Raw genomic sequence first — 17,239 nt, 5'->3', positions numbered from 1 at the left:
TTTTTGTTCAAGCGACCCGTAAGCACTGCACTGTTAACAATATGGACTTATAGGGCATAGGATATATATAAATATATATTTCTTAAGTTTGTTTTTGAATAACATGCCACTTCAGGATTTGAGATAAGACTCGTTCGTTTTATTGATTTATATCCATTTGACAAAACTGATAAAAATTTGCTACCTCGGATCAAAGAATCTTTTCAAAAGGGTTAAGTTATCGTCTGTCAAATAGTTTGTATGAATTAAGATGTCTTTTAAGGTTTAGCCATCTTTGAAAAACCCGTTCTCTTTTCTTCTATAGAGGAAACACCGTGATAAAATTAGATTAAACTCGCTTGATCTGCCGCTGAAAATATAGCACGATATTATTAAAGATTTAATAGAGATTTAATGGTAAAAGTAAATTTAATTGATTAATATTAGATATGTTTGTGAACTGAAAAGAAAGGCACGCGATCTCCAAACTCAGTTTTTTTTAGTGAACGGGAAGTAAAAGCTCCCTCCAATAGCAACAATAACAACACTACAATTAAACAAAAGTTAACCCTTAGCCTGCTAAATTTCTAAAATGGACTGGTCCATCATTCAGTTAGGGCAGTACCACTTATCATGCAAAGGGGTGTTCACTGAAAATTTACTGACTGAATAGCGAACAGTGCAGACCATGATCAGACTGCACGGATGTGCAGGTTGATCTTGGTCTGCACTGGTCGCAAAGGCCAGCAGGCTAAAGATTAATTTTACGTTTTAAATCCTTTTACCTAATTCATTTATGTAAATAGGTTTAACCGGTTTCAGGATATTAATGCAAGTAAGAAATATTAAAGAGGATTTTACATACAGTATAACCTGTCTTATCTGACAGCTGTAGGTGTTGTGTTGTTTGTAAGATGTTATCGGTGAATTACTACAATAGAATTCCGTTTAAAGCGGGGATGGGGGAAGGGGCGTACGTGAAAGGTGTTGACCATTCAGTACCTCTAGTGAACAGATTCAAACCAAGTCGTTGCGTTCTCCGCTTCCAAAGGATCGTCTTACAGATTTGATTACATATTATTCAATCTGTAGATCACTTGTGTAAACATGAATAATTCTTACTGAAAGAGCATTTAATAAAGCGTTAGATAACCATACATTGTATTTGAATTGTGCAACAAAATCTAAATGTCTTTAAACTCCCTAGCCAAACAATGACAAACCTGACAATACGTCGGTAGGCGCGGCCGGCAGTGATCTGGGGTCGTGTTTCAGGTATGCAATAAGCTAATTTATAGGTCAGCGCACATAACGTTATACCAATCGATTATTTTTATCGAACTTATAATTAATTCACGCTACTTCCTAGACCACCATATCACTCAATTAAAATGTGAAGTTGATAAATTGATTTTAGATTTTGTAATTAAATTTGAAAAATTGATTTACTGATAAACATTATATCTGTGACAATCATGTTTAACAGAGAATAAACAAAATTTGAGAAAGGGCAGGCACTTACTGTTCAGAACGAAAAATTTGGGATGTCGTTGATAATTCGTGCTTTGTCCTAATATATATACATTTAAGATCCCACTAAATTTGCACTAATTAGTATTGACTGGTATTCATCGAGTTTCTGATATTATTGTCAGTTTGAAGTTAGATTTTTTAAAAAGAAATTTTCAGACTGGATTCCCAGGATAAGCGGCAGATACAACAACCACAGTGTCTAAGTGGCCGGCTCGATGTCATTGTCATCCCTTCGAAAACACCACCACCATCAACATTATTATCATTTTTATGTTATTTTTAGTATTATCATTATAATTGCCGCCCGTCCTTTTCGAAGAATAAATAGGGGGACATAGAAATAGGCTGCGTCTGTCCGTCCTTCCGTCCGTCACACTTAGTGTCCGGTCCATAACTCTGCCATACATGAAAGGATTTTGAAATAACTTGGCATAAATGTTCACCATAATGAGACAACGTGCCATGCGCATGACCCAGATCCCTAGCTCCAAGGTCGAGGTCACACTCAGAAGTCATAGGTTAACATGGTCAGTTTCTTGTCTGGCCCATAACTCTGCCATTTATCAAGGGATTTTAAAATTACTTGTCACAAATGTTCCCAATAATGAGTTAATTTATCACATGCAAGGCCAAGACCCCTAGCTCCAAGGTCAAGGTCACCTTTGGACATTTTTGTATTTTTTGTCTGGTCTGTAACTTTTTTTTATGCATTGTTGTATATTCAAATAACTTGGCATAAATATTCACCATAACAAGACATTGTCATGTGCAAAAGTCAAGGTCACAGGCACCCAAGTTAACTTTCCTTTCTTTTTTTTTTTGTTCGTGAAATTACTTCCCTTTTATAAGAAAAAGTACAATACATGTGTTTTTGTATTAGTTTTCCCACTAATTTAAAAATGAAATTATGTTAAAAATAAGATGATTGGTATAGCTATTAACAATTGTAGACTTGTAAAATGCAAACCCAGGCACAAGTTATATAACTTAATGGTATATATATATATATATATATATATATATATATATAAGTAAATGCAGCATTACTATGGTTGGAAAACATTAGGTTTATAATTATGAAGTGCAGCTCTGCTTTGACCAACAGTAGAATTAACTTTTTCTGGTGCTTAATTCAAAAACAAGTTTTTAGTACTACATAACTTGATAAGTGCCATGCATTTCATTTGTTTATTAATTACCTCCCTTTAATATGATAAAATGTTTCATTATATTTTTCCTTACCAATTTAAAAATAAAACCAAATTAAATCTTTAAAATATAGATATTAGCATTTGTAGATTTCCAGAAATTTTCAAGCTTCATTATGTCTCCATGAATGATACGCTATATACATTGTTAGTATGTTGCCCTATTATTTAGGAGATGCTGTATTGGCGGTTGGACGTTGTCTGCCCGAAATTGTCTCGTGGGTGCATTTAATATGCTGAAGCTTAATGCTGATAAAACGGAGGTAATGTTATTTACATCAAAGCATAACTCTAAGTACATTGATGACGTCTCGGTGAAGGCCAGTGACTCTGTGATTAAATCCACAAATTGTATTAGGAATTTTGGTATAGTATTTGACAACAGTATGGATATGGAACAACAAGTCAACTCTGTGTGCCGGGCTTGATATGCTCAACTACTCAGAATAGGTCACATCAGAAGGTATCTTACCAGTGATGCCATAAAGACCCTTGTCAACAGCCTGGTGACTTCACGGTTAGACTACTGTAATGCCTTGTAATGTGGTATTCCAAACAACATACTCAACAAGTTACAACATGTCCAGAACACGGCAGCTCGCGTTATCACAAAGACACCCCGTTGTAAGCATGTAACACCGGTTCTGAAGGAGCTCCGTTGGTTGCCAGTGAAATAATGGTGCAGTGCAATGTTCTGACCCACACCTTTAAGGCTTTACACAATCAGTCCCTGCCTATATATGATAGAAGTGTATAAACCGGTCAGAAACCTAAGATCACAAGACACACTCTCACTGGTTATGCCAAAAACTAAAACCGTGATGTATGGCAATCGCAGCTTCGTTCACTGCTCCCAAGATTTGGAACTCCCTTCCCGACAATATCAGGGAAGCTCACTCGCTGGCTGCTTTCAAAAGTCTGCTGAAATCCACTTCTTTGTACAACATTTCGTGTGACCAAGGTATTTCTTTTTCTTTTCATAACACAGCATAGAACAGTAATTTATCCTAGGGTCACTTAAATAATTTTAAATACACATGTACGTATGTGAAATGCATTTTTTTTGTGTTGAATGCTAATTTGTTTGTATGTTTGCAATTTATTCTGTAAAGAACTTTTGAACGTGTACTAGTGCACGAAAAGAGTGCTATATAAATGTGGTATAATATAATAATAATAATAATATTTTTGCTGTGCGCTCCGGTTGATAATCATTTCCTGACATGCGCAGAAGACCGCTCCAGGTCTGTAGCGAGAAACATCGCATTTTTTCCATTTTTCTTACAACGACTCGTTTCAGACCGTCAACCCATAGGAACTTAAGATGCATCTTGCAGTCGATAAAACAAATTCAGCTAAGACGATTATAAAATTGTTGTGACCTAAAATGGTCTATCTTCTAAATATAAATTTGTGTGGAGAACAGGGTTTAGGTTCTAAAACTAAGCTTGAGGACCAGCATTGACTTGTCGTCTCTGAGCAGAAATTGAAAATTGACCAATGAAGATGATACATTCTGAGAAAGGTCCATAAGACCTTGGCCTCTTGCTGACTTCTCATACTCAAGTGGAGATAGATGAGTACCTTTAAACTGAATGAATGTGGGCCTCGAAACGATTTTAAGAAATAAATACTTTTACAACCATGATATACTACTTAATTTAAGGATGATTAGCTAGTGTGGTAATAAATCATCAATTAAATTTCAGGATACTAATTTACTGAAAGGTCTTGTGAAGTGACCAAAGATTTTTTGAGTGGCAATTACACGGGTATTTTACTATACTTAGTTTTCGATTTAAATTTAATTGGGAATTTCATGCTACGATAAAAAGTATGATTTATGGTATGTGATTTATGGGTTAAAAAAACATTTTTTAAACAAATTGTTTAATTTTTGACAATTAGCAGTTTGGATGTAACCTGCAAGGTCTTCTTCAATAGTGAAAGATTAAAAAAAAAATAACAACGGCTTTAGAATGAAATTTTCAATATTTGACAAAAACGGTACCATATTGTATCCATGGCATTATAAAACAAAATGGCGGACCTTATTTTTTTTACCTGTACATATGTATTCAAATTGTATTCCCTTAAATGATCTATGTATTTTTCAGCTAGAACAAAAATATCATGCTCCACAACTAAACTACAGACACTGGTCAATTTGATAAGAAGGGGTTTTGCTAAATAAATAATTCAGCAGTGTGTAAATGACGGTATAAACACTAAAATGGCTGCCTGCGTGGTTAGTCATATTACAAATGTTTATGTATTCCTTCTCCTTTAAGTGGCTCGTGTACAGTCAAGTTTCCCTGGTATAAATAAATATGGATGGCACTGATTATTGTGTTACTCTTACTGGCACAATTTCTAATACAAGAAATTGATTAAGCAATGGCGTCAAGGTGAACGACACTTTCAGTAAGTCAATATGTGGAGCAATAATGGATTCTGTATTGGATTGGGAAAATTATATCTTCATCGATTTCGATGTAGGAAATCACGGAAAAATCGTATGATATAATTGCTTTGTCATCGTATCACATGTTAGCCATGGCGGTATTGGCATGTAACGGAGTTTTATGGCTCAAATGACGTCATTCCAAGTGCACGTTCTATTTTCGACCGCTAGGCTTTGCATGAGTGACGTTTTTATTGACTCTCTTCATGTATTTATGGAACAACAGATTATTTTCTGATAAAATAAAGTAAGAACGGACGCCGTGGTCCAGTGGTTATACACTGTTTGGCTACGAAACCAGGCGTCGTTTATTCGAGCCATCGCTCTCCCAACTAAAAATTGCTAACAATAGGGTAAGAGTCCCGTGCATGGGTGCTTTGTACTTTGCACGCTAAAGAACCGGGCGAGTTTTTGGAATTGCAGCGTCTTCTTCCTCTTGCACTATGCTCCCTCTATCACCATCAGTCGTCCACTCAAGTATAGGTTACCAATGGCGTACACATTTTTTTCTGATAGTTCTTCTTCAACCCTTCGGTGCTCGCACACGTCGGAAAGTCAACTGGCATCCACTTAACTAGGACTAAGGTCATAAGTGCATTGAGTTTTTCGTCGGTCAATGGGAGAGGCCCTCAGATGGATCATTTGTTTCGAATCGAAGACGGTCTGCAGTAGATGGCACGTTGAGAAGCCCCCACCCCCCGAGCCTTCAAAGTTTAATCCCTATGCTCACCATGGGGTTTTGGCGGGAACTGGTATCAATATCTGCAGACAGTGACCTACAACCTCCCTTGTCAAGACGACTTTGCCACCAATCATTGTCTCCGGGTAACTGTGTAAAATTAATAAACACATTTTGTTTATGAATTCACTTACCCTTTATGCTTTTTATACAAGCACTGTTACTTTTAAAATGAAAACTCGGGAAAACTCGGGAAAACTCGGGAAAACTCGTAGTTTTTTTTTAAATTTCCGAATTGTTCAACAGTTGAACGCATTTTTTAAAATTGTTTATAGACAGAAACATAGCAGTAAAAATAGAGATATTTAAAAAGGTACATGTAAATAAGTCTGCGTAAATAAGACAATTAAAAACAATCAGTTTTTCTTGCGAATATTTTTTAAGATTACGTATTTGCTTTACTGTTAACTGTTTACATATTGCAAATTATTTCAAAATGACAAAAGTACTGTATATAAAAAAAAAAAAACAAAAACAAAAAAAAAAAACATGCGTCCGTGCAAAATATTGTCTGATAAAATTACTATAACAATGTAACAATGTTTAAACAGCTAGACGCCTTGTGATTTTAATAGTATTTTGATTGTAAATTATCAGAATTAACACACACGAATATATTATTGCAAACTCTTGTTGTTTTGCGATTTGTTTTTTCGGGGAAAAAATAATTCAGTTAAATTGAAAACATGATTAATGGTCCCAGTTTACATCAATTTATAGATGACAACAATCCAAACTACAAGATTATCGATTTTTCAAAAGGAACTTATCAGCAGCCGTGTTGGATATGAATGGACACCATTTGATGAACAAAGTTAAAAACATAAGACCAAATTTTGTTTAACTCGTAAACACTAAATTTTGCATTTTCACTCTGGCGTTTATTCATTTAAAGTTTTATCTATCATATATTGAAACAAAACATTACATAAACACACACCCTATTAAAACAAACACTTCTTCATACGTACTGAATGTTTTGTACTCAAGCCCTACGTACTTGCTGAACTGAAGAACAGTTCTGATTATTTTTTCATTAAATTTATTTTTTATTTACAAATGTAGTTCTAAGTTTAATCGACTCATTACGCTCTTGAAATATGGCCTAATTGAGAAGATACTGACAGTGATAGGCACTTGATTATTTTATAGGAATGCACCGGTAAAACAACATTTGTTTTACAAAGAATATTAAATGTTGTAAATCACCAAGCCCTTACACTCAAAATGACATTTACAGTCATCCCGTAAAGGGATGGTATTTCAGGTTACTTTATTTTTTATAATAGCGAGAGATCATTACATGCACTAAACACATTTCTTGGTATATTTCTTAGCCGATAGTATTAAAAAATTTCTTAGGTGCAAGGAAAACATTTTAAATCAATTTTTGTCTAAAGGCTTAAACGGTCAAATGCTTTTTTCAAACTTTTATACTTTAATCCTGCCAAGACGCATTAAGAACCTCATTTCCACAGGTAGACGTTTTTGAAGCAGAAGTCGAAAAAAGAGAACTGAGACAGATGTCAAAGACAGAAAACTGTAGAAGGTGAAAGAAATCAAAGCTTACGAAGCTGAAGCATGAAAACTCCAAAGAAGTCCACAAAACTAGCAGAGCCAAACTAGAAGCTTCCGTAAAAGCGTATGGAGCAGGAATGTAAGAATGATAACTCCTAAAATGCCGACAAAAATAAAAAATTAATGCGGCAGCAGTGGAAATACGACTACCAGCTTTTTAAAGAGTTGACGAAAGAAAGGCCTGTGAAGCCAAAAGGGGAAAACTTAAATCCTATGAAGCAAAAGTGGAAACGAAAACTGAAAAAAGTAGACAGCGCTGAAGCTAAAGCGGAAATGGTAGTACAAATGAGTGAACTAGAAGCTAAAGCGCGGAAATGGTAGTACAAATGAGTGAACTAGAAGCTAAAGCGCGGAAATTGTAGTACAAATAAGAGAACTAGAAGCTAAAGCGCGGAAGTGGTAGTACAAATGAGTGAACTAGAAGCTAAAGCGCGGAAATGGTAGTACAAATAAGAGAACTAGAAGCTAAAACGCGGAAATGGTAGTGCAAATGAGTGAACTAGAAGCTAAAGCGCGGAAATGGTAGTACAAATAAGAGAACTAGAAGCTAAAGCGCGGAAATGGTCGTACAAATGAAAGCGGGAGTGTAAGAACTTCAGTTCTGAAAGCGTCCACAAAACTAAAAGATCTTTTGAGTATGAAAGTAAAAGCTTATGAAAAATCTGTAGAGGCGTTTACCACAAACTTCTTCACTAATACAACTCTAAATATCTAATAGACAGGGGGATTTTTTGAAGGATCGGTCCCTTTAATTTAAGTATGTGTAACGGATCGTCATCTTCATGCATAGCAACGTGCATGTCATGCTTAAAATCAACTGGTATACGTACATTAAGTAAACTTTACGGAAATGTGCATATAAAGGTATTAGCCTAGTGCCCTGTAACAACACGCGCACTCCGCAAACAGTTTAGACATAATAGAAGGAATCTGAGAATTTATCGATACATACAATAAATAAAATGACATGGTTTTGTTTCTGGCACTGACCGTTTTATGTGAAATCCTAGAAGATAAATAGCACGAGATCGATGCTCTTGAAATAACTGACCCTGATACAACAAACTCGTTAGGATTGCAGCTCGTTAGGATAAATTTCAAACAGAATACATGTGCTAGATAATGGCTGTAGATAATGTAACTGGGATGAATTTAGGACAAAATTCCTCGTGGTTCAATTTGACCAATTCAGATCCACCCCGCCCCAGAGCGGAGGTATAGTGGTCCAGTGGTAAACACTGTCTGACTTGGAAACAAGGGGTCGCGAGTTCGAGCCCTCGCTCCTGCAACTAAATATTACTACCATCTATTAAGAGTCTCATGTATTTGTGATTTACACCTGTCACGCAAAAGAGCCAGGAAAGCTTTTGGAATTGGGGCGTCTTCTATAAATAAGCTTAAACACCCCGCTACACTTAGTTTATTCCGGACATTTAAGTGTAAAAAAAAAAACATATAATACGTACCTTAAATTGTTAAACTTTTTCTATTCATGTTGATTTCTTTTAGTTGCTGCGAGATTAATTACAAATCACAGTATTCGATGTTTTAATTAGTTTTTTTCTTCGTCTGATAAAAAGCAAACTATTGTTTCTCTATTTTCTTTTAGAAATGGCTATAACTGTGACAGTTGTGAAATATTTCCACAACTTAAATATTCGTCAAACATAAAAAGCGTTTTTACGAGTTTTAATCATGTTAAATAATATCTTATTGAGGATATTTAGTGTACACCCGCACATGTCCGGGTCTAGGACCCGGATGCAGACCGAGTTTCATCTCAATTCTCCTATACACTTTATAGGGTAGCTGAATTACCTTTCATAGTTACAAGTCATCTCATTCTTCAATTAAGAAAAACGTATGTTTACTAAGTGAGAAGTATAAATCTAATATATATTTTTAATAAAGATTTAACCAAACTGATTATGTTGCATTTGATATGTTTATAACTAAACCAGTCGGCTGTCTATATTACACGTGTAACTCGATTATTTATTCTACTCTCCACACCCTATTATCAAACAATCTTACCATATAAACTGCGTATCTTATAAATAAGATTTTGTTACGAATATAAAAAAAAAACAACAACAACAAAACAGAAGGCTTACAATGTGTAAGAAATGTTATCTTATTATCAAGGCCTACACTCATTGAACACATTGGACACTTGTGATCCCCAACCGTTGTAATATTTAATAAAACACGCGTAAAAAGTCAAATAAAATTGAAATATTTTTACTTAATTTGGTTTACATTGTACTTAATTCGAAATTTAGTATGTTGTAATAAAACTGAATCCAGGAACTGGCAGACTGGGATGCTATGTTTGGAGCCGGTCGCATGTTGCCGGTATTTGTTTAATTTCTTGACAATATAACTGAGACATTTTCTTTCGAGCAATGTTTTGGTCCTGAAAAGGACCTTTTTGTAAGGGATCATCAAGCGTCTAAGATGTGGTCTAGAAACGGCGATGGAATGCCGAATCTACTTCTGCATCAGAGATGTCTTCATCGTCCTCGTCGTCGGAAAAGTCATTGTCCTCATCATCAAAGTCAACGGATATGAGAACAATTTCGCCAGTCGTCCTCCAGAGAATATCACTGAGTTCGTCTGCTGCAGCACGTGCAGTTTCATAAACCATATTTCGGATGCCCTCGGTGATGTCTATACGAATAGCCAGGCTCTGTAGAAGACTTGCCCTCTGAGTAGATTTGTAGCGAGTGATGAGGTCCCGAAGTTGTCTTTTCAGATGAAATATCTGCCTCTTGGAACGCTGAAGCAGACGAGATAAGTAGATTCTGCGTTGAGCGTCGGTGACTATCCTTATACCAAGCACAAAGTTGGCAAATACAGGGTCATGTGACATCATCTGGTAGAGTTGCAGGGTATTCATGGTGATAAGAAATAACGTCGTTTTTGTTTGAGAAGTTTTTTGCAAATGAACTTTTCAAAGACAGTGTCTTGAACAATATGGCAATTTTAAAATTGACTGTGCAATGGCTTAGGCGGAATATCCCGTGTATTGTCAATTAAGGACAAGCAGGTTGACAGCATGGCCCCAATGGCGACAGTCAATACCTGCCCTGGGTCCAATATACATTACAAGTGACACTAAAACAAATGTCAACAACTTTTATTTCACAATTCGGGTTTAAGGGAAAGCGGCAATTTTTATGTTTTAAATTATTATTTCAGATTATTACTTTTCACTTCAAATTATAAGATTTATGTTTAAGTGAACAATAATGCCGTTATTTTTCCCGTATTTTTTTCTTCAGATACACGAATAGCATGTACAATGTACACTTATTGATTGTTAAATTTGTGTAAGGCTTAATTTGATAGCTTATTAGAATCAATCATGTTTTAATGTATATTTATGCTGCTAACTATAATATCATTATTTTCCTTTATTGTCATCTTAAGGTACATGTATAATCTCATTCTCCTGTTAACAGTACCTTATCTACCTGTATTTATTTATTTTTTTTTTTTTACTTTTTTCAGTATAATAAATGATAACAACCATTATGTGGCCAACCATGTAAGTTGTAAAAGTGTTTAGCAATAACTATGTACACAATGTTGTATACGTTATTAATAAATATTCTGTTCTGTTTCTGATATTTAGTTTGAATGATAAAAACTTAAATTGTGCTATTTTTTCATCGGTTTCGCTGCTAGACAATTTTGGTTTGATATTAATTAATTAAGTTGACTATGAATGGGCGGCCATCTTTTTTTTTTCATTTAATGTTATTTTCGTGTTTTCATTGATACATGTATATTTAGTTGTACCATGTAGATATTTTCTGTGTTTGTAAAAATGTTCAAATCTTCAATATCGAAGGAAAAATAAAGATCTATCTATCTGCTAATTGGTGACACCTCGTTTCGACGTGTGGTATTGGGAGAACAAGAAGACGTTCACACCTATTGCTTACCTGTGTGACACGTAAAAGGTGTTAGGGTTAAAAAAAACCCTTTCCCCCTGAAGAAATGGTCGACTGGACACTATTCCAGAAATTCATTCGATTGCTTTATTCCAAACAATCAACAACTCTCAGAAATATTTATTTTCTAAAAAAAAATATGATCGTTACTCGGAGTCAGTCAGCGATTATTCGCAAAATCAATCACGCAGAGACCAAGTTACTAAAAGTTTGCGACCAACTTCATATTTTGACTTTGAAGCTCCAGGAACTTCGTCTGCGTCGGGATTTAGCCACCAGAGAGAACCAACGTCACTTTGTCTACAGCATAACTCTACGTATGTCAGTCATCGACGGCGTTGTGAATGTACTTTACGAGTATATAAGAGATATTGCCGACGAGATCCGCGAACTAAGATGGTTGGCTTATCAGCAAATTGTGATCGTCGTCGGAAGCGGCGATTCGGAGACAGACGATGAAATGATGGAGATAGCTGTTTAATTTTCCCGCCGGATGTTCCCTACTTAACAGAAACGGCCCTTTTCAGGGCCACGCACACTGTCTGAAAGACACCTCTCAGAATTGTCTACATTTAATAACAAAAAATTCATCTTTATTTTAAAGATATACACAGTAGGAAATTGCATGTACAAAAATTGCACCCAAACATTCCGTGCAATTGTTTATCCTATAATGCTGTTTAATTTTAGAGTGATCTAACGTCATTTCTTAATTATGCGCACTGCTCGGTATCATGTGACGGGATATGTATTCATACTCTACTTAAAAGTCTTAAAGGATGATATTTGGTCCAAAATTACTCGATGCCACTGTAATATAGACCGTCGTTCCCATAGTTTTATTGAATTTTATCTCTAATGACAAATTTTTATCGACCTTTTGAATCAAACACATCTATTATAGACGGTCAACCGTCATGATTTGCAATATTTTTGTATAGTTTAATATTTCTATATCATTTACGAAAAATCTATTGAAAAGCCATCAAAATAAGATTATCTTCGTATATACGTTATATTGTTTATACTGTAATGAGTGCGATCTAATTTCATAATAATTGATTATTTAAAGGCACATTTCATAAGGAAGCCATTGTTTTCATGGGGAGGACGTATTTTAAGTGCGACTTTTACGACATCTAGATTAGTTGCTTGCTATTATTTGACTCGGTTTGTGGCAATGTTTTAGAATAATTTTGTTTATTAATACAATTTGGCACTTTTAATCAGAAATATGTGCTTGTTTGCTTTTTTTTTCTTATTCAGCATTGTCACTCCACATCATACAGGCATTTACTATCAAAATAAAGTTCTTATTTAGCATTTTTCTCACTTTTTAAAAAAAGAATTCGTTGAAAAGCCAATGTGGTTTATATTAAAAAATAATTCAAAGGATTACGACTTAAAATATATTCCTACTCCATCCACAAAATGAAAAAAAAATGCCAACAAATAATGTGAACAATTTTAGGTCTAAAAAGTGCTATTGTTGTCGTATAACTCGGTAATGGGCTCAGAATTTTGTCCGAGGTATAATTTTAATCTGAATTTTTCAATGGTCTGTTTAAAAGTGTTTATGGTTGTTTAAAGGGAGTAGTGGTCTACGACCCAGGATGTCACATGGTGGGTTCGAGTTTTCTCATATAACATCAGTACAGCTTTTTTATGTATTGGGATCGAGAATCATAACCAAGGCAAAATAAATAAGTATATACTAAACTAAGGTTGTTTGATGGTTATTAACATTATTAAAATGACCCTCAAAGATATTATCGCCAGCACCACCATCATCAAGATATATTATCGTCGTCCTCATAATAAAAATAATAATAATCATCATCATCGTCGGCGTCGTCATCGTCGTCGTCATCATCATCATCATCTTCTTCTTCTTCATTGTTGTCATCATCATCATCATCATCATCATCATCAAGAAATATCATCATAAGCAGCAGTAGCAGCAGAATGTTCACTTCAAATCCTTTCTTTTAATTACAGGTAACATGCAAAACAGAACCGGAACATTGCCACACGATAAGTCGTCCACGAAATAGACAATTTCATAAGCCCCAATTTCATACTGAATCTTGCCAAGTAGTTATGGTAATTGCATTATTAAATCAATTAAAATTGCTGTCGTTGTTTCGACTTCCTACCTACCATTATGTTTAGATGAACCCAGATTCGAAAGTAGATCTGCACGCGACAATTTGATCCAAGTTTTGCAATTTTCTGCAGTGTCATTGTTATGATAGTAATTATTTTCGCTATTTTATCAAATGATTTGTATCGATATTAAACAGAGCAATTATCTTCCTTGGAGGTTATCTACACGACACCCTTAATTGAAAAATAACGTTTTAGTTTTTATAATGTAAATAAGCCTTTTTTACTAACCTGTTGCAGACAACCTAGTGAGTGAGCATGGTATGCCATTAAGAGTTATGTCTCTTGGAATCTTGATTCTATATCGCATTGAATGTTATATTAAAAATTGATTTTACTCTCTAAAATAAATTTGAAAATACATGTTGGAAAGGGAGTGTGTGAAAAAGGGCGTTTTACTTTAATTTCACGTCAAAGAAGTTGTGGTGGACCCGATGAGTTGAAATGTACATGTAGTTACAATGTACACATAGTAAGTGGGGTTGAAGGGGCAGGGGGTAGGGTGGGAGGTCGAATGTCTTTTAGATCAATAACGCCTCCAGCTATGTTTAGCAATGTAAAATACTGCCTTGAATGATCTTGGCTTGTCTATTGAACAGTCGACAATCAAGGGCAAGAACTCTTGTATGTATTAAAGGGGACGTAACAATACAGGACCTTGAGCTCATCTGAAGCAACTTAGCAGTCAAGAAACTTTAATATTCTTTCTTACCCTAGTTGCCTACAGATATAGGTAACTTATTTCTATCTACATCAAAAACGTTATAACCGATATTGAATTTCTGTAATTCTATTTAAATATAAATTAAAAATGAGGGGATTTTATAACGCGTCATTTGATATTCTGACAATTATTTCATTATTTCAAAATTGATATTAATTGAATTACGTACAGGGTATCATGTTCACTAGAATTAGAGGGCAAGAGTTTTGGTATGCTCGTAAAATTTGAATACTGAAATGGTAATTGTTTGTGGTTACGTGTTAATAATATATTTTAGTCATATAACAAAGTAATTTGTAACTATCAAGTAACAGCATTATAAATAGTTTTCAATTATGCAAGAGCCAAATGGCGCTTTGTTAGCGCACACGGAAAAAGAGACACGGAATTTATTTTGTTATCCGCAGCCTTACTGTCGCTTTTCTCGACAAATAGTATAAAGCGTGGGGTCTGGATATGTAGTCAAATATTTTCTAAACGCACTGTTTTTTGGTAAAAGATAGCAAACTTGTATATTCGTGTTTTCATTTATGTTAACGGTATACCTCGGAGTAGTGAATTATTCCACTTATAGGCAGATATTTTCTGTTAAACTACAGTTTCTAAATAAATTAGCTGCCACTATACAGCAACCAATTTTCAGGTGCTCTACATTAATCTAATGTGTCTACGTTTCGGCAGACTTAATCAGCAGTATATTTAGTTCTGTGGAGTGTGGTCTTTAGTTTCCAGAGCAGATGATGGAACGAAACCAGGGGGCGTGAGTTCGACTACCAAACGAAACAAAGATAACTAACATTGGGTCCCGTGTATGGGTGCTTTACACCTGGCACGCTAAAGAACCAGGGAAGCTTCTGGAATTGGGACGTCTTCTGTTTCTTGCACTATCCTCCCACTTACATTTCTAACAGTCTTTTTTTAAATTTCACTCGATATAGACTTATGACAGATTTAGTTATGACTGTATAATTAAACATATGTAAGCCTACTAATCAGGATTCGTAGGAAATCGACCAGTTCCAATACTATAGACGTTATCCAACAGAAACGAAAAATGACTACATTTTTTAATACAAATTTTTCAACTTTTTTTTGTTAAGTGAACACTTTATTGCGTAAGTTTCAGTATTGTTTACATTGTAGGCAGTTTTTTACTGAGAGGACCTGCACTAAATTCAACTTCTGGAAGGTTAGGCCTTTTGCGGTCATAACTTTTAACTTTTGTCCCTTTTGTACTTAATATCAATTTACTTATTTTTGGAAACCCGAACGTAACCGTATGGAATTTACCGCCAAATTACACCAGTGTTATGGTCAGGGGGAGACAGACCGAAAGAAACATTCAAATATTGTTGTTGCGTTTTAAACTGACAAATAAAATAAGATAAATATGTATTAAAACGATTAACTTCTTTAAAAATGTTTAAATCCAAGACTATTTCCATCGTGCCATTTCTTTGTTTGGAGGAGGGAAACTAGGCACAATTAAATCAAAATATTGTTGTTCTCATGGTGTAACATTGTTACAATATTTATTTTCTTAATACAGGGTGACGGCGGAATAAGAGAACCGCTTCGTTTGCGTTCAACTTCTCATGTACATCAAATGCCAATATTTTTTTTATATATATAGAAACATGCTACCTTATTGCTGACGTTTGCTGTAGTTTATATACGAAGTCATTTTTACAGTAAATTGCGAAGAAGTCCAAAAGATTATTCGAATCACTTTCGAAACGGCAGCTTTCCGGTCATAGTAGGGAATATCTCAAAAAGTTTTATTTAGTTTTTACACATTTATTTTAGCTCGACTGTGACGAAAGCTGCAAGCTCTCGAGCCAGTACTCGTGTCAATTAGTAAGTGGGGCTCGAAACCACGACCTCCGGGTTGAGCAGCCGACGCCTCACACACGTTTTATCTGAGTCGCTTCGTTAAAGAAGAGGGGTCAGCTAAAAAGACATGCCCCAAGGTTTCTGTGGTGTTTTTTAAATTAAAGTAACAGTTTTATTAAAACATAAACAAGAGTGCCAGAATGTCACAATATACGCCCGTCATAGCAAATTTCTTTACACTAGCACAAAGGTAAATTGATACCTTAAAATACATCTGAAATTTGAAAGTAACATCTATATTGTACCACAGAAAAGTGGTCTTGGTTTTTCCCTATGATTATAAAAAAGTTACAATATAAGTTATTTATAGTAACAACTAAGGGAAGTTAATCTTAAAAATTTTAAACAAAAATTCCAAGTCCACACAAAAATCCTAACCAGGTAGAGATAGGTCAAAATACACTTCAATATTGGATGTAACATGCATGTTGTACTACAGAAAAGTGGTCTCGATTTTGCCCTATGACTAGTAATGAAAAAGTTACAATATAAGCTATTTGTAGTAACAACAATGGGAAGTAATTCTAAAGAAGGGACCTGCGCATGACACTCCGTCTCATGATGGTGTACAATTGTGCCAATTTACATCAAAATCCTTCCATGCATGAAGAAGAAATGCTCCGGACAAAGTCGTTCTTGCATCTGACCTTTGGCCTCTAAGTGTGACCTTGATCTTAGAACTAGGGACCTGGGTTCTTGTGCCTGACACTCCGTCTCATGGTGGTGAACATTTGTGCCAAGTTATATCAAAATCCCTCCATGCATGAAGAAATGCTCCGGACAAAGTTTTCATTCTTGTAACCTTTGACTTCTAATTGTGACCTTGACCTTAGACCTAGGGACCTGGTTCTTGCGCATGACACTCCGTCTCATGATGGTGAACAATTGTATCAAGTTACATCAAAATCCCTCCATGCATGAAAAAGATATGCTACGGACAAAGTCATTCTTGAATTTGACCTTTGACCTCAAAGTGTGACCTTGACCTTAGACCTA

The sequence above is a fragment of the Mercenaria mercenaria genome, chromosome 1, assembly GCF_021730395.1.
Source record: "Mercenaria mercenaria strain notata chromosome 1, MADL_Memer_1, whole genome shotgun sequence".
Lineage (NCBI taxonomy): Eukaryota > Metazoa > Mollusca > Bivalvia > Venerida > Veneridae > Mercenaria > Mercenaria mercenaria.
This window is presented reverse-complemented; position numbering follows the sequence as displayed.